The sequence below is a fragment of the Anabrus simplex genome, chromosome 3 (genome assembly GCF_040414725.1).
Source record: "Anabrus simplex isolate iqAnaSimp1 chromosome 3, ASM4041472v1, whole genome shotgun sequence".
NCBI lineage: Eukaryota > Metazoa > Arthropoda > Insecta > Orthoptera > Tettigoniidae > Anabrus > Anabrus simplex.
The window spans coordinates 254,619,849-254,639,232 of NC_090267.1; positions in this window are offsets into that span (position 1 = coordinate 254,619,849).

Consider the following 19,384-nt stretch of genomic DNA (forward strand, 5'->3'; position numbering starts at 1 on the left):
GAAGTTCATTGGATGAGTGGATGTTAAAGCCTTCCGCTAACCATAACTTCAGCAATTTGTGGGACAGAGTAGTTAGATCAGTGCAAGGTCGCCATAACGCACAATTTACTTGGTACTTAGTTTTGTTGTAGGCTGAGTGAACCTTAGAGTCACGTGTCTCTCCAAAAATGGAAATTCCCTTTCTAAATATTTTGTTTTCCGAGAAGGAATCGAATCTATAGTCTTCCTGCTGAACTACGAACTCCCTTACCTGCTGAGCTAGTAGCCGCTAACCTGATATATTAGTTTTCCACAAAATACCCTCATTTAACCGATTGTCCCAGTTTCACATTAACCCTATATTTTACAGACAACTTATGTGAATAAAGGCTTATCCCGTATTTCATAGAACTTGGTGAAAGGTGCTGGCCAAACTTCGCTTGGAGTCAATGAGAAAATGACGGTGCGTTAATCACTGTCTGTGTATCCCTGTCACGGCTCGAATTTGAAATTCCACCGGAAAAACTATGAAGGATGATTGATAATCTAAAGGAATGCGAGTTGAACTCGTCAGTGACATGGCGGGGGCTAATAAATGGATTTCAAACAAAGCAAGTATCTCGACATCTCAATGTATAACGTGTCTGAAAATGAATCCGAATGAAACAGCTGTCAGAGCTATACTCTTCATGTTCCAGGACAGCACTCAGTGCAGATACGGTTGCCCGGAGTATGGAGGTCTTGAATATGTTTTAGGGCAGTGGGTTTGTGGCTCGTTTTTTTCTTCAGAAATACCTGTCACAATTGTTAGAGTCTAGGTGACCGCTGCCTTAATGTGCACGAAAAGTTTATCGATCATAGTGCGAATTGTTCAACGCATTGTGTGGATATAATCAACTAATATAAAACTTTCAGACGTGGGGTAATAATCAACACTACAATCCGACTTCAACAGGACATTTTACGGGCTGTAGCTTTCAACGATGACAGAAATGTAATACGAAACCCAAGAATCCAATACTTCGAGACATACGCGAGAAGTTGGCTATACGTGTAATCGGTCTCCTAATTACTGGACAACGTTCTACTCTAAAGTCATCTGAGAACCTTCGCCACGACTGCGGACTGTCTACGAACCTCAGGGATGATATCGTCATTATCGTCCTTAGATCATTTCAGACTGTATTTCATCATTTGACAAGGGAAGATTTCCGACCTACCGACAACAAACGCCACGAAACCTTCCGGAGTGAGAAAGCATGAGACCAAAGTAACAGTTGTGAAGTGCAGCATTTTGCAACCATTCTCAATCTGTAGGTCTCCGTGGCTCAGACGGCAGCGCGTCGGCCTCTCACCGCTGGATACCGTGGTTCAAATTCCGGTCACTCCATGTGAGATTTGTGCTGGACAAAGCGGAGGCGGGACAGGTTTTTCTCCGGGTACTCCGGTTTTCCCTGTCATCTTTCATTCCAGCAACACTTTCCATTATCATTTCATAGCATTTAACACCCATTAACAAACATCACCTTGGGAGTGGCGACCCCATTGTAATAACAGCCTATATATATGTTTCATTCATTACATCCCTGACCCGGTCAATGACTGGAAAACAGGTTGTAGGTTTTCATTTTTTCTCAATCTGTAGAACAAGGCTTATGAAATCATGGCACGCAAATGTCATGTTTGCAATCGTAACGCGCCAAACATGGTCCCTTAAAAATTTAGGACATTTAAATATTGAGATTATGCATAAGACTTTGACTGTTCAAATTTCGAATATACACATTATTCTACATCATGGTAAGTGGTGTGAGAATTCAGTGCTGCAAACGAAGTTGCTCCTCAAACAACGAGAAAATAATGGCGGCACTGGAATGGCAGTCAAGAGTGCTGGATGTATCGCGAACAGCAAAATTGATGTCCAGTGCATTATGGAACGGAAGTGAAGTTTCCTATGACACGTATCCAGGCACCTTCCCCCCATAACGAAGTATAATATTGGTAATGCGGTGCTCTCAACTGATTGTATATAAACGAATGCAATTTGAAACTGAATAAATTTGGTGGTTGACGGCATTCTCCCCGTCAGGACGTATGTAGGTCTACGCTTCCATGCGTCGCACAGTTAACTTGTACGGTCGAACGAAATAGACGTCAATAAGCTGGCATTACTTCGTGGTTTTCGTTTGTATAAGTTGGACGGGGAAGGGGAGAGTGCATTTATATTCCAGTGTTCGAAAGCTTTGTTGGACGAACTTGGTGTCGTTTTGACCAAACCATGAATCCGGCAACAAAAACTCAATCCATATAGTTCCGGTTGCAGTACTTCACACATCCAGAACAACACGGGAACGGTTGCCATGTTACTACTGATACTGCATTCATATTTTATACTTGGAGATTGGTTAATGCATAGGAAACTCGTTTACGGTTGCCATCTTACTACGTGTTGCGCATTGATATACTATACTTGGAAATTGGTTAGTGCGTAGGTAACTCGTTTGTCAAAGTTACCACTCGCTTTCTGGTCACAGACGTACAGTTCTCTTTAGCGTATCCTGTAACACGGAAATAAGTTCCTGAATGGCGTAGGAAGGGGTAATTATGGCCATAGCCGCTTCCTTCCCACTCCTAGCACTTTCCAGTCCCATTGTCGCCATGAGACCTGTGTGTGTCGGTGCGATGTAAAGCAGATTGTAAAACAAATCTCCCATGCAATGCGCCTGTAGATGTATGTTGGAGGTATGTTGCCGGCTTGGTAATTCCGCATCACCTTATTCACCAATTCTGTACCATAGCATGAGGGTTACAAGTCATTATGTTGAACACATAACATTATGCACGTATTCCACATGTGTTCGTTAGCATAGGAAGAGACCCACGTTCTGTATCATACTACCGAGCTCGATAGCTGCAGTCGCTTAAGTGCGGTCAGTATCCAGTAATCGGGAGATCGTGGGTTCAAGCCCCACTGTCGGCAGCCCAGAAGATGGTTTTCCGTGGTTTCCCATTTTCACACCAGGCAAATGCCGGGGCTGTACCTTAATTAAGGCCACGGTCGCTTCCTTCCACTTCCTAGGCCTTTCCTATCCCATCGTCGCCATAAGACGTATCTGTGTCGGCGCGACGTAAAACAAATAGCAAAAAAAAAAAAAAAGTATCATACTGTTGAAGCGACAATCACTTAGGTACACAAGGTAGAATACCAGCCAAGCTTGCGCAGTATCATGACGTCATGGTCCTCAGGTACAGAGCGTCTGAGATGTGATGACTGCAGTCATTACAGTAGTTCCCCCTGCTTTGATATGCCTTGTTTAAATGGTAACGGCTGATCGTAAAATTGCGAATATTGACACCAGTTACTTCGATCTCTTACTTGTTCACCCCAGATAGTTACGAAGAATACTCTCGCAATCAAGGAGGCTGAAAAGGTAATGCATGCAGAAAAGACTCATGAATGTATTCGGGATTAAAGGTGAAGACGTAAATCAGGGTTATTGTTTGACGAATACCGGAAATACATCCAGAGCATTATTCAGCATTCTCTAACAGCGCAGATTACTCAAACGAATAAAACGTTGATTCGCCGGCTGGGAGTAATACTGGAGTTTATTAACTTCAGCTCTGTAACTAAATCGTTTTTATTTGGATTGCACACGGCGAAAACTGATGAACTAGCTGTACATTTATACCCGTGGTACTTTTTATGTGTGGTATGAACGAATAGGGCCGAAATAGTACAAACTGCAGCTCTGCCGACAGGGTTACTTTTAGAGTAAGTGCAAGGAAGTTGTAATAGAGATCATCAGGATTACAAGCTTCAATATAGAGTAAAATATTCACAGATGTGTTCCTCAAGATCCCCGAATAATCATAGCCATACATCATATTTCCGAGGCTCTGACCTAAAGAAAGGAACATCTTCCTCTAAGAAATTAAACGATGGAAATATTGATTTGGTTTTTCTTTTCAGAAAAATTCATTTTATATCCTCCTGTAAAATCATTTCAAGAAACATGTTATAAATAGAAGGAGCGTGTGATTAATTTAGAACTTTTGTATTGGAATGAATACTCATTATTCCATTTGAAAAACGATATTCATCATTTCAGTTTGTGAACACAAGAAAATATATTTCAATTTTGTAAATTTTGTTAATAGAATGAACGTTATTTTTCAACCTCTCCCCTTCATTTTATCAAGTGAATCGTGTATATAAATGTACAGCTAATGTGTTTATAATTCTAAAACGAATTAAAAATTATGTTGTGCTCGGCATTCATTTCTTGCACGTTTTTCCTTCATTATTTATTTGTTCTATTAAGTAAATCGAAGTACATTGATTTCTACTTTTTGAGACATGACCGACTAGAATCATACATTGAATGCATCATACGTTCACACAGTTAGTGTTAACGCTTTTTTTATATCGATATACCTCACGATATCTTCGGTAGAGTTACCTGTAGCGTTCCAGTAATGGCCTCATACGATTCAGCATTAAAGAATACAAGGGTACACACTATACTATGCGTCTTCTAAAAGGATTAAGCTACTGTCGAGAATTCTTTCCTCAGAATGGGTGTTTATCCCCATTGTGCACCAATAGCCACAACTGAGTGTATCTACTGTTCCTGTCCATCCCATGGACGTAGACTCGCCCGAGGACACCTGAGAAAATGTAATCGAATTGATGAAAATTTGAAAATAGTGTTTTTTGACAACATTCGTGAAAGGAGAGTCCAGGCAAAAAAATGCACCATAACATAAATTCTGCCCATTCACTTACTTCAAACATCCCACTCATCCATTTTCTACAAGATGAAAATTCGTGTGGTCATAGACTTCTGTTTACAGGGTCTACACGTGTGGTATCAAATTCGATTCTCCTACTAAACTTATAGTTGTAATTTATTCAATAAATCATAAGCAAAAGGTAACAGAGTTATCAAGTATGTAAAAATAGAATGATATTCGCAACTAAAATTACAAACCTACCATTCTAATTCTTTAATATCAACAGCTCGTTTGAGGACGAGGTATGGTGTCTTATTAGACAGTAAAAGGAACCTCTCGCTGTGTGGGGCGAGTGATGAACGACATAGAAACAAAACTCTGGTAATTACGTCCATGTCACATCTTCATTCAATATAGAAATGAATACAGCGAGTAATGGTCGCGTAACTTTGAAATAAACTTTATCCCAAATGAGTTCCTAATTGAAAAATACTCTCTGGTTAAGTTGAAAATGAAACCACTTCAAAACGGGCGGAATGTTTATAAATTAAATAAAGGACATGAGCATTTCTATTATATCATTCAAACACATGAAATTTAATTAAAATGTAGTTGAAAAACATGCATCCACACCTTATTAGAATGACTTGTAACCAGGGTTGCACAAAGCCTCTCCCTGTAGTGGTGAAAAAAGTAAAGCGCTTCAATTAAAACACAGATGGGAATGAAATTAAAAAATTAAACATAGTATAGAGAGAGATTCTGAAGTAACATTCGTAGTCTCACAGTAAAAGGACCTGATCCTCACACTACATTAAACTACTTCATGCGAATTTCTGATCTCCTTATATTCAATAAGAATAAGAATAAGAATAAGAATAAGAATAAGAATAAGAATAAGAATAAGAATAAGAATAAGAATAAGAATAAGAATAAGAATAAGAATAAGAATAAGAATAAGAATAATCGATGAATAAAAAAATCAGCATCCCTTATAGTAATTGCTTGTCCTAACATCTCCACTCTGAAAACTAATAATAATAATAATAATAATAATAATAATAATAATAATAATAATAATAATAATAATAATAATAATTGCTTTACGTCCCACTAACTACTCTTACGGTTTTCGGAGACGCCGAGGTGCCGGAATTTTGTCCCTCAGGAGTTATTTTACGTGCTAGTAAAGCTACCGACACGAGACTGACGTATCTGTGCACCTTCAAATACCACCGGACTGAGCCAGGATCGAACCTGCCAAGTTGAGGTCAGAAGGCCAGCGCCTCAACCGTCTGAGCCACTCGGCCCGGCCACTCTGAAAACAACAATAACCACAAATATATCAAAATACACAGAACTGGCAATAGAAATCCAATGCCTGTGCAGGTTACTAATTTTATACGCCTGGGTGGGTTGGATATTTTGATTCAATAGGACAGCAGTATCAATAAGATAGGCATTTTTGACGCCCGTGGAGAATATGTGAATGATTTCCTAAGATCATCTGTCCCAGTACACCTTGTGCTCCTCGTTATCAAGCACGTTGGATGCTTGCACAGCTCTCTGGCCGCGTTAAACCTGCATCGCAACACGTACGTTGAACTGCAGAAAGCCACCTCCTGAACACCTGCCACACTGTGAGAAAGTTTCTAGGGGCGATGTTTCCTCTAAGTTACACTAAACAGCATGAAGGTCTAGGTCCCAGTTCCAGTGATACTGAAGGACAGATTCCCAAAAAAGGGTCAATGAAAAACGTGTTTAAGGACATCATTTTTGCATATTTATGAAGGTTTTAATTACTTGTGTTGTTTATTCCGGATATTCTGGATAGCCTGAAACTAGGTCAAGCATGTAGGCCTGTGAATTACGAGTGTGAGGAAAGTGATTCCAGACCAGAGTGATATGAAATTTATTATGTTATTAAGAGGCCAGAGACGCCCACTGTCTGTCGCGAGTGAAGGGGTGAGATTTCGCTCAGCTGACAGCTGCTTGGGCCGTCAGTCGGAGAGGGGACCCAATAGCCATGCGACGATAAACAGATGTGAAGGAGGCTTCGCCGTGTAGCTATGTGTATCTGTAGACAGATGTATGTTACTTTTTGAAACAGCCAGGGTAAGACGACCTTTCCATTCCTTCAATAACGGTGAGGTCAATGAACGTCGCTCCAAAAGACGACCCAGAGATGCGATTACATCACCAAGCCCGCAAAATACATACGTGCTTCCCTGTCAACAATGTACAATGAAATGACAAACACGAATATAGAGACACAACAAAACAACAATTATACACAAATCACAAATATTCCACTGGATCATAAATAAACACAAAAAATTCGTTTCTCACGTAAAATGTGCCTCTCGTTTCGTTTCGGTTCCGGAATTTAGAAAGAGAACTCAGTATTCTCAAATAATAAAGTAAATCAAGTTTACTCACAAGTACTATTACAGATATGGAGAGGCTTACCGTCCAAAGTACGGTTCCGAAGCTACAAAAGTATTCTGCGTTAAAAATGTATATAGACCTTAACTGCCGGGCCGAGTGGCTTAGAGGGTTGAGGCGCTGGCCTTCTGACCCCAACTTGACAGATTGGTAGGTTCCATCCTGGCTAAGTCCGGTGGTACTTGAAGGTACTCAAATACGTCAGCCTCGTGTCGGTGGATTTACTGGTACGTAAAAGAACTCCTTCGGGGCAAAATTCCGCCACCTCGGCGTCTCCAAAAGCCGTCAAAAGTATTTAGTGGAACTAAAAATAATAACATCATTATCCCATTATTATTTAGACCTTAGCTCTGCATATTCATATAACAGTTGAAGCTTTCACGGTCGACGTTAAATAATATATGTATCTCCACTGAGAGTTTCGTGGCAGTCGAAGACGAAGGAACTCTCGAAATACCGAGCGCAGTTTTCGGTGAAACGTTGGTATGTATCATTTTTTCTTAGAACATGGACTATAAGCCCAAACGTTACCGATATATTTGCATATGCTCTTATATTTAAAACACACCTAACACCCACGCGGACATGCGAGCCCAAAAAACTGCAGTTGTCGCTTCGACACAGTACCCGTACATGTTTATGTTTTATTTTTCACTTTTGTGTGTTTATGTTTATGTGGTTTTTATCATTGTACCATTCCCACATAAAGATAAAGTCTATCAATGTGCGTTGATGTCCGCCCTCGCGATGGATCAGGGATGGAGAAATTAACTCGTCAGAACCTGAGAAGAAATTCATGTAGATGAACTGGAAGTGATGAGGAGTCCATGTAAGTATATGGAGAAAGCATTGTAATAAGGCGTGGAAATTGCACTTGTCCCTTTGTGTTTTCATGTTTACCTTCGTCTCAACTTTCTGTTGCTCTTTCTTCCCATGCTATTCTGTCACACACCAGTCTGTAAACACGTTCTTTTCTATATATATGACTTGAGACATGAAATGATAAAATAAAATATTTTTGTAATGTATTAACGCTTATTACTTTTCGAATACGACAGCATACAATTATGAAATGCAGTCTGTAATTGGTTACAATATTATGGTGACCATGCCAGAATATAGTAAGGTTTACAACTTATTAACACAACCACCGATTATCAGTTATGAATTTATACTTATTCTTTATTTATATACAATACCACATCAATTAATAACTTGTTTCTCCCAGTAAAAGAATCTCTGATCACTGTCTCATGTCAGGGAATAATCGACTGTTGCTAAGGTCAAATAGTCATGGAGTAAAAATACACACATACCATGTGGTTACTTACATCACACTTCGGCTACCGATACATGGTCTTGACCTCATTTTCATTAAATTTAGACGTTGTTCCAGTGAAGCAACTCGAACAATTAATTTACATACTAGCAAAATAACATTTTGGTCTAGTCCTAGTGAACTGACATTTGCTCAAGCATCTTGCTCTTTAACCTGAAAAAATCATTGTTTCTATAATTGTATAGGCCATAACTGTAAGTTTCACTATGTTTTCATCACTTAGTACAATAATATTCTTAACTGAATCCGGCAACTTGTTGAGCCAAAGAGCATTTAATCCCTATTATATAAAGCCACAAGGCTAACTGACTGACTCACTGACATTAATGTTTGCCCACTTCCAGATGAGCTAGGAGCTTGAAATTCGGCAATCTGATAGCTATTAAGCTGCAACCCAAGGAAAAATTCCAAAAAGTTCAAATTGTTCATATTTACCTTCCCCCCCAAAGCCCAATCAAGATATCGGACTCAAATTTCGTCTTAGACACTTCCAGAATAACTAGGGACTTAAATTCGGCAGTCTGATAGCTACTAGGCTGTAAACCAAGGAAAATTTCCAAAACATTCACATTTTTCATATTTAGACCCCACCCCCACCCTATCAAATTATCGGACTCAAATTTAGGGTTAGACCCTTCCAGATGAGCTAGGAACTTGAAATTCAGCAATCTGATAGCTAATAGGCTGTAACCCAAGCAAATATTCCCAAAAGTTTTAATCTTTCATTTTTGTCCCCTCCCCCAAACAAAATGGCGGACGCCATGATGCAGTGCCCTACAAAATTCAAATTTCGCAACGTTCTTGATCATGGCCTGTAACCGAGGTATAAATTGCAAGAAGAGCAAATATTTAATATTGAACCCATGACCTTTGTGCCCTAAGAATATTATGCATAAATTAACAATTAAACTAAGAGTTGGATTCTTGATAGCATGGATTTGACACGTGACGAGGGGGTGATTACCTTCGGTCCCAGGCTCTGGGGTACGTGACGTCAGCCACACGTGTCGACGGCGGAAGAATCTCAAGTCATTTTGTGAACTATTTCAAAGCGCGTGTACATGGCGTGACCGAAGCCAAGTCAAAAAATATAGTGCCTATCAAAGGGGGTCATTCATCTCAGAAATCGAATCCGTATAAATTTTAAATGTCCTTGAACACTACCGCCAGAAATGTAGCAAGCATGTAGTAACTTTCAAAACTCTTGAAATTACAGTTTAGTTAAGTCAGAAAATTTATAGAAATTTTCTTGGCGGCAAAGGGAGATATCCGAAGAGAGGGGGTAACTGCTATAAATATGAAGGGACGCCATGACGAAGTCTCCTTCTCCGGCATTTGTGATACAAAGCGGACGAAAAATTGTTGAGCTGCTCTGCGAAATCAAACAACAAAAGTAGACTGAGTTCAACGGCAGATTTTAGCCATTGTGGCTAGGTCTTGACTCCATGAGGAGAGAGTTTTCTTGAGTGAAATAATTGTACCAGATAGGACGGTCAATGTACTGATTAAATTCTAATGTGATTGAGTAATTCGTGTGCGGAAATAATTATAGTCCATCGTGTGCGCTCAGCAAACAAGTGAAGGGTATTTTCTTTTTTTTATGCTTTATTCCAGGAAACCTGAAGAAATATAATAATATGGAAAGCCATGAATGTAAAAATGGCTAAATAAAATACCAGGGTCGCAGGTGAGCCCTATGACGAACAATGGTGTGACTACATAAGGTAATGTGACTTTCCATCTTACTACCTATTATATCTTGTTTCATGATCTCTAAAAGTGTATTTGAATGGGGGCATACGACGCAGTGGTCACTCCTACTAAGTTTTGTAAATGTGAGAATACGACTAAAAGAGTCATTTGTTTTATTTTCCACTTGGATAAATTTTTGAAGTCTTGCGAGTGCCGTATAATGTTGTAAAAAGTTATTGAATAGGGTTTCGAAGTGATATCACGTCGATGTAGATCGTTATCCGTGTGAGTGTAGCCTATATCTTGTGATGTCAAATTAAGATGTTCATTCGACGTAAATTTTTCCTGTCTGCAATTTGACGTTAATAATGTAGGAATCCATGGTTACTCATTTTCAATCGAGTGGAAGCGCGCTGTCGGGTGAGAATCTAGGGTGATGAATTTGGTCACTGAGAGAAACGTTTTTCTAGGCCCATTTTAAACTGTGTCGTACTGACAATAAAAAGATCTAGTAGAATGTTTCAGTCATTTTTCGTAAAAATCAAGTTATTAAATACGATATCCTTTATGCTAAGTTATTCATGATTAATGCATTGTGCGATATTTGACGTCGAGATTTCTAGTAAGGATTTTTTTCCAGTTCTTTGTCGATGATTATTGTGGAGCTGGGAAACAGAGGTTAGTTTTGTTGATATGAGATTTGTGAATCAGGTTGGACCTGTCATTGAAGCCGGGACACGATAGCCCGAGGTATATTTTATAATGTTGGGAATGGAAAGAAATACATAGAAATCCATAGCGGTATTAATTGGCGACGCGTATAATTAGTGTGGGCATCTTGAAGCTTAATCTGTGCATTTTGTTGGTTAGAATATCGTATTTATTTAATTTTGTCGGCAGAGTTTAAAGAGAGCATTTTGAGAAGCCAGTCAACTGTGAATAAACCAGGTGTTTCATGTAACTGCCAAGCGAACTTGGGGGACGAGAGGCCTCAGCTGTGATAACGGGACAGGCGTGGAATTGAGATTGTACTGTATTCTCGGCCGGGGAAAACGTTAAAATGCTGGATTTATTTGAAATTCATAGCCGGTAATGATCTGAGTATTGTGAAATACTGTAAAATTTGTTTAATTTGGGACGTAATGAACATTTGAAATCACGAACTTTGAGTATAAGGAACAGAGTAACCAAATTCAGAGTTGTCCAAAATATAGAGCGATGGTTGTGATGATTGGTTTATCTGTGAGGGGTGTGCTAAATTCATAAATGGTATGACGAGATATGACATCGTAATTATATGGCGAGTTGTTTGGTTTGTACGTAGATTATTAGGATATCCGAGTGTTAATAACGGTTAGGGCCAGATTAGACTTTAAAGTGTGAGATCATGAGACAAGATATATAACTGGACATGAATTATGTAACAATTCTTTTCCAGCCAGATAAATATCACAAGATTGAATTTACATCACAGCTGCGTAGGAATTTGTGAAGAAACCAGAGTCCGCGGAGATAAAATTTACTGTTCTTTAACATTTCGTTAAATCATTTAAATTTATTTAATTATTAAATTCATTGAAACCGCATTTTGAAATAACTTTAATCAAGCGAATAACTTGGAGATGCATTCTGGAAATTTTAGTTTGTTTTCTGGGGAATATTTAAATGTAAAGTAACGATTAAGGGGACATATCCGAAGGAAATGGATTTTACTGCCACAAAGTTTGTGAGCATTGCTATTGTTGTAATTATTGAACTTTGATTGATTGAGCAGTGAATGTGCTGGGGATAGTAAAGTGGAAAGTTTGGTCATCAACCGATGTAACTTAATTGTGTTTAGCCTTTAGCCTAGAAACTTGGATGGTCAGGGGGTCATCGACCTCAGTGACTTAGATTAGGGCCATATGCCATTGTAGCATCATTTCCTTGCGGTCATCATCCACAATGACTTTAAAGTAACATAGAAGATTAGATGTCGGTCCATGACATAAACGCAGGTCACATCGATTCAATTAAGGGTCCATGCCGTAGAACCACTGTGTGGCATACACCGATTGGACGGCCTTAATTATACCCAGAGTCCAGAGTTCGTGTTACGAGGGCTGGACCATAACGTATCACTATGATGGTACATGTGGTCTCACATGGAAGCCGAATTTAAGGATTTCCAGACTTTCCTTTCTTAAATGATTAATAATTGAGACAATGGTTTCTAGTATGAATGCCCGTCAGGCAGTTACGTTAAAGTCTCACACCAGTGTTCTGAACTTTATGTAAAAATGATTGTGGTGTCCTGTGGACACAATTGACTTCTATGATACCGTTGGCATATCAGATTGCTTCAGAATTTTCCTGAATAAATAGGAATCTTTTAAACAGACCTTTCATTCCAGTAGATAGATTAGAATTACTGAACCCTACCTTTACCTCAGCAAGTGACGAAGAACCCGATACGACCCAAGAGACAGATCTCATGAACTTTGCTGATAGGTAAGAAAGGTAGGTAACCATCAATAGGGACCAAAGGGTTCAATATTTTACCCACTCAAAAAGTCGAAATATTAAGCCAAATTTAATGACGGTGCAGACTTTCGTTTCGAGCTATCTTGTGGCTGAACCGTAATAGCTATCAATGAACGGATGCACTTTCGTATCCTAAAATGAAGAGATCTACAACTTTGGTCCTATGACATTTTGTCGTATCTCGACCCCTTATAACTCAGATTGAGCTCCATTTCCCCGCTTTTGTTCAATTTTGTTCAATTTAATTTCATTATTTTACTGATTCACACACTCATAAATCATATAGATGCACGAAATTCAACACACTCCTTGGCACGATCATTGGCCATATGTATATCGACTTTATTCTAGCTGCCTTGATTATGGGAAAATGGAAGGAATATGTGGAAACACTTATCAAATTTCTGGCTAATTCATGTTTCATTAGCAATTTATGGTGAAGTCCATGCAGATACGGCAAAACCTCAAATAACCAACATTCTAGGTCGTTTCATCGTCGACCTGCCTGCCAAGTTGCAAGGCTGTAGCTGTCTGCTAAGTTGGCAAAATTATTTATCAACTGGTTAAAAGCGGACGAAATTTGACATAGATCGAAGTTCACTTATTTCTATGGTATAGATGGCGGAGGTACGACAACATGTATTAAGACAATAATGTAGGCGACTAGAAGGGTCGTCTTATACCGCAATCCGTTTTTCTATACGACGTACCGTTTGGCCGCAATAAATTTCCAAATGAAGGTCAGCAGTATTTAGCGTGCACATTCCCTGGCCCTATCGGCACTCTGATAACTATTAGGTTGTAACCCAGTGAAAAATTCCAGTAAGTTAAAATTTTTGAATTTTACCCCTCCCTGCCAAACAAAATGGCAGATGCTATTTCCGTGTGCACCAGAGAATTGAAATCTGGAGAAATTAACGTTGTTACCCTGTAACTTTTTCCTTTTACCTCTGAAAAGCATCGAAATATTCAGGCAAATTTCATGCAGTTGCAGACTTTCGTTTTGAAGTACTTTCTGCCTGAACAGTAATTCCAATCAAAACTGGATAGCACTTTGTGTCCCGGGAATGATGCGATCAATAAATTTGGTCCTATGAAAGTTTCACGACTCTAGCTGACTATTAAGTGAATAAAATAAATTTTCAACTTATGAAAGTTGCCCCAGATCGAAAAGGTTACTTCTATCCATACAATAAATGGCCAATATACGATAAAACATTTTAGCACCAAACACGCCGGCGGCTAAAAGGTCCGTCCGTTGCCACAGTCCGCTTTTCGGTGCGACATACCGTTTCTCCGGAGTCTATTTCGAAATGTCCATTTGTAATGTGGAGTATCCGGGGGTTTGGGGGCGGAGTCCCGCACGAGTGCAAACGAGTACTTTATTCTAAACGTCTACACCAGCTAGGGACTGCAACTTTCGCCACAGTTGTAGAGGCTTCAAGTCTCCCAACTCAATACCCGTCAAATGTTTCTCAAGTTATCGATTGCCATTTCCTTTGAAAATAGTTATAAGTCGAGCTTTAGTAGCCGTATATTTGTTCACAGCGATCTCGCTGAGAATAATGTCCCATATATTTTCGAGATATCTTAGTTCGTGTTGAGAAACCAAATAATTGAGCTTATCATCTTCATTCTTAACCTTCCGTATCATGAATTGAGCCTCCACTTAGATGAACCATATTTTTGGCTTTTCCACCCAGAAAGGAGGTAGCTTAATGCTTCCGGTATGGGCTTCATTGTCCGCAGTGCTGGGATGTTTTAGCTGTAGCGTTGCTATCCGGTAAAAGCATCTGTCTGTTTTAGGGACTGATACAGTAACACTCACGCCAGCGTTCGAAAAACGATTTATTCGAGAAGATACGAATGAAAAATGTCACGTCGGCTTCTCAATCACATCGGGGTCAACAAATATTGTAGGGGTTTACAACTTAATAACACAACTACGGTACCGATTATCAGTTACGAATTTAAGCTCATTTACATATAATTATCACGCAAATTAACAACTTTTTTCTTCTAGTTAAAAACAACAGATCACTGCCCCATGTCAATGAATAATCGATTGTTGTTCAGGGGCAAATAGTCATGCAGTAATAATTCACACATGCCAATGTGGTTACCTACAAGTCCTTACCATGTAATGCCATCTTTCACTCATAGATGGGATGCATAGCGAAGAAAGCGTGCAGTATGAATCTGATTGTATACATTAAATAAATATTTCAACCATGAATTAAAGTAACACAAATATATCCGTCCAGTTGGCCACAAACAATTCTATGAACTCTAAATTTTGATGTTCTTGAACCTTGTTAATCTAGTCCATTAAAATGAATATTTCTCACAGTTAACTTCAAGTTTTATATATCCTTTATACCGAACAGTTTCTGTATTCATGTAACTATTACTTCGAATTGATGCAGAGAATTACCAAACAGCAATAGTTTGCTATTTTAAAATTTAATTGTTCGTGATGATTTCCAGTCAATTTTCGCATTTCATGCTGTCTGTTTAATGCCCTGTGAATTTAAAGTTTAATACTCACGTAATTTGGAATTGGCTGCTTTAGGAACAGCTTTACTAGCATCGCTCATACCTCAGAAGACGGTAACAGTCCATGAAAGTAACATTTTTTTTGCTAGTGGCTTTACGTCGCACGGACACAGATAGGTCTTATGGTGATGATGGGGTAGGAAAGGCCTAGGAGTGGGAAGGAAGCGGCCATGGCATTAAATTAAGGTACAGCCCCAGCATTTGCTGGTGTGAAAATGGGAAAGTACGGAAAAGCATCCTCAGGGCTGCCAACAGTGGGATTCGAACCCACTAAACTCCCCGATGCAAGCTCACAGAGGCGCGCCCCTAACCGCACGGCCAACTCGCCCAGGAGAAACAAAATTTATTGTAGCGCATACTAGAAGGAATAAGTGCACTTTAATCACTACGCCTCGCCAGCAAAGACATTCATTGGACACGGAATACTCATTTCATGGTTAGTACGATCTATCTGTCTTGGTGTTTCTCTACCTTGTACAATTCGCCCTACCTCTTTTGCTTCCTTGTGCCAAGCTCCTCTGTCATATGTCCTATTTGCCATCCCGTGGCCAAATATAGTCCTCCTCCTCTGAATACGATGGAATTAGGTTTGCGACATCAGAGGAAGTTTTTATCTGGTGGTGGTGATTACTGTTTAGCACTAATGAGAGGAAGTATTGAATTTCGACACTTCGAAAGATGAATTGATCTGCTAAAGAAAGTGAAATTTCAATGAAGGGCGTGAATATTAAAGACTTCCTAACCTTCACAAAATTAATACCATCCCTGTCGTCAGAGAACAAGAGTTGACCAGTAAAGGTCGGATAAGTTCGATGAAAGTGGCTGCAAAATTGGCCAACCAAACACTTTCGGCACTAAAAGCGATATTCCTTGTTTTAAGAGAAAATAAAAAAATTGTAGAAAACTCGTGGTTCGGCATTCAGTTATTCTGTGTTTCCACCCCACTTCCTTCAGAAAAATACCAGAATATAAGCTACCTCCTTTCTACACCCAAAAAATCCAAATGATCCTCTTCAACGACATGCCAATAAGATATGTGGGCCTAACACATTTATTCTAGCTCATATTATAAACACAGAATGTCGTACGCACACGGAATCAATGATTTATTAATTTACCAACACCTAAAAATAATCATTTATTTATCCGCATATTTCAAATTATATATGAACGATTGAACACCTGCCAATATTCTTGACCGAAATCAATTCCCTGCAAAGATACGAATGCCTACCATCACAACTCTAACGTATTCCCATCCTTCGCCTCTCTTTACGACTTCATATCCCTTGCCTCCATACCCTGAACCGCCCAGTTACTTTTAACGCCCGTCACCAGCAAATGTAATTCTTGTTCATGTTCAAGGACAACGTGAACGTGGTTTACAACAAAGAAACGCTAGACGCCCTCAAGTGCAAATACTGATTGCTGTACATTTGAAGAAGAAATCATGTGAAGACCGATTAATGGTTCAACTAACGCTTGGATTACTTGAGATATTCCAAGTTCACGAGAAACTGAATTGTTATAAAACCAAGAACTGGATTTGAAACTAGAACTAATCGGCCTGGAAACCAAACTGATGGAAAAAGGAACAAGAGACAATCTCTGACTATTTTAAGTGAATGTATCAGCTGAAATTCTAAAAAATAACGGGTCTTGTAATAGGCCATGGCTGACAAACTCCTAAATTTTTAAACAATTACATAAAATATTTAGAATTTCAACATCAAAAGTTATGACGAAAGCTTGAAGGAATTCAAACACATTCCATCATAGTTAATACTTCATAGCCAATGCTTTTAATTTCAAGAACGACAGTGACGCTTTTGAAAATATTGACAAACTAGCTGAATGCTCACTCGGAATATTGAATTATTATTTTTGTTTTTGGATGAAAATGACGAATTGTTGTTTGAAGCTTAATAGCATGGTTCTTAGCGTTACGCGAGAAACACCGCGATAAGTTGATTATTTATCGTTTCTCATGTGAGTTTTATTTTCAGCAGGTCACCTTGCCTATTGCCAGACGAAATGTTGAGTCCTGGAATGGAGTAGTTGTACCTCAGAATGTATTATACATTAGAAAACGGGATTCGTTTCGGTTATAATACCTCTGGGTAAACGACGTTGGATGTTCTTCCACATGGTGTTAAAATTATGAAGATCGCACATCCTGCTCACACAGCATCACTTCTCGAGGACACACACCGCTTCACAACAGGACGCGGATATCTCAGCTCTTCGCAGATAATTCTTCTGACATTTTTTGCCCGGCCGGGTGGCTCCACATCTATACTTTAGCTCCCAGCCGGCTACAAACAAGCAAAACGGCCGACACCAAAACATGGAAGTCAGCCTCCCCAACTTATCTACCTCTCTATCCATTATGACCACCACCACCACTACGACGACGTCTTACATCTTCCACTTTACCTATCCTCCCATCACGACTCTAACGAATTCCCATCCTTCGCCTATACTTACGACTTCATATGCCTTGCCTCCATACCCTGACCCGCCCAGTTACTTTCAACGCCCGTCACCAGCAAATACTTCCACTCTCCCTAACCTTCAAACCCCTGCTCAAACTAGTCTTCAGCCACTCGAGCCAGTTTCCGCCATCGGAGCAACAGCACCACCGCAGATATCATCACCGCCACCGCCATCTTCTCTCGCCACAAACGAAGGACCTGCCACGTCTGTAACCACTTCAGCTGGCTCCGCACAACCACCGTTGACACCACCATCTTCTCAAGCCATGTATAGCTGCGTAATCCGTAGAGTCGATCCTAACCGCTCCGACCGCGACATACTACACGAACTACACGCAGAAGGTGTTCCAGCTCGCCGAGCCTTTCGAATCATGGACGCCTCTGGTCTCACCTATATGGTCCCGACTCCATCTGCTCACCGACGAAGATGTACAGCGACTCATCAGCAATGGTGCCTACATCTACCGCCATCTCCATAAGGTAGAACCCTCTCGCTCCCCACCCCAACCTTTTCCTCACCATCCTACCAACACACGACGTCACACCCAGCCAGCCCCTCCTCCATTTCAACCTAATCAATCCGTCCGCCCACCCCTACCCCCAACTAATTTCTTCTCTCAACCTCCTCCGCAGTTTGAACTCCTCAGACTCCTCACCAACTCATTATGTAATATCACAGCAACCCTCCACCTTCTAACCCTTCAACTCCACCCTAGCAATCTCAATTAAACCTACACTCCTCACACACATCCCCCAACATTTTCACCCTTTCTCCTCTATCAACTATACCCAGCCTTTCCCACCTTCTTCATTCCACACATCTCACTCTTCTCTCCACCTCTCCCGGCCCGAGAGAGCGCGTTACGCTCTAGGGTGACCGCCCCTCCCCCCCAGGGAGTGGAATGAAAACTTAACAAAAAATGAAGATCGGGTCGGTGATTGCAGAGTGGGTCACGGCTGGTCCGTGGTCCAACAGCTCTGCACTCTGACCGGCCAACCGAGCACAGGAGGGGTGGCACGGCTCTACCGTGGCTCTTCACCTCTGCATTCGGGAGACGGGACAAGGCTGGACCTCACGGCTGGCCCCAACCGTCCGCTGTACTGAGAATGGTTTTTCATGTTTTCCCTTTCTCCTGCACTAAGGCGAATGCCCGGACAGTTCCTAGTATAGGCCTCCGCCGCCAACCCCTTCGCCTTCTCCGAGCATCTTCTTCACCGTAACAAATCTCCCTGCCTGAGAGACAGCGTCACCGTCTAAGAGGCCCGCCTCCCCCTTTAGGGGAGGAATGAAAATATTTTAGTAGCAGTAGTAGTAGTAGTATGAAGATCGACATCAGCGCATGCAGAGTGGGTCTAGACCCACAAGTGGCCCAGGCCGATCAGTACCAGAGGAAGGGTGGCCGCAGCTCTACTGTGACTCTAGGCCTCTGTATTCGGGAGACGGAAATGCCCACCGTGGGCTCTCTTGAGTATGGATTTCCGTGGTTCTTCATTCTCCTGCACCAAGGCGAATGCTGGAACTGTTCCTAGCGTAGGCCACGGCTGCCAAGCCGCTCACCTGCTCCGATACAAATCTCCTGGCCTGAGAGACGGCGTCACCGTCTGGAAGGCCCGCCTC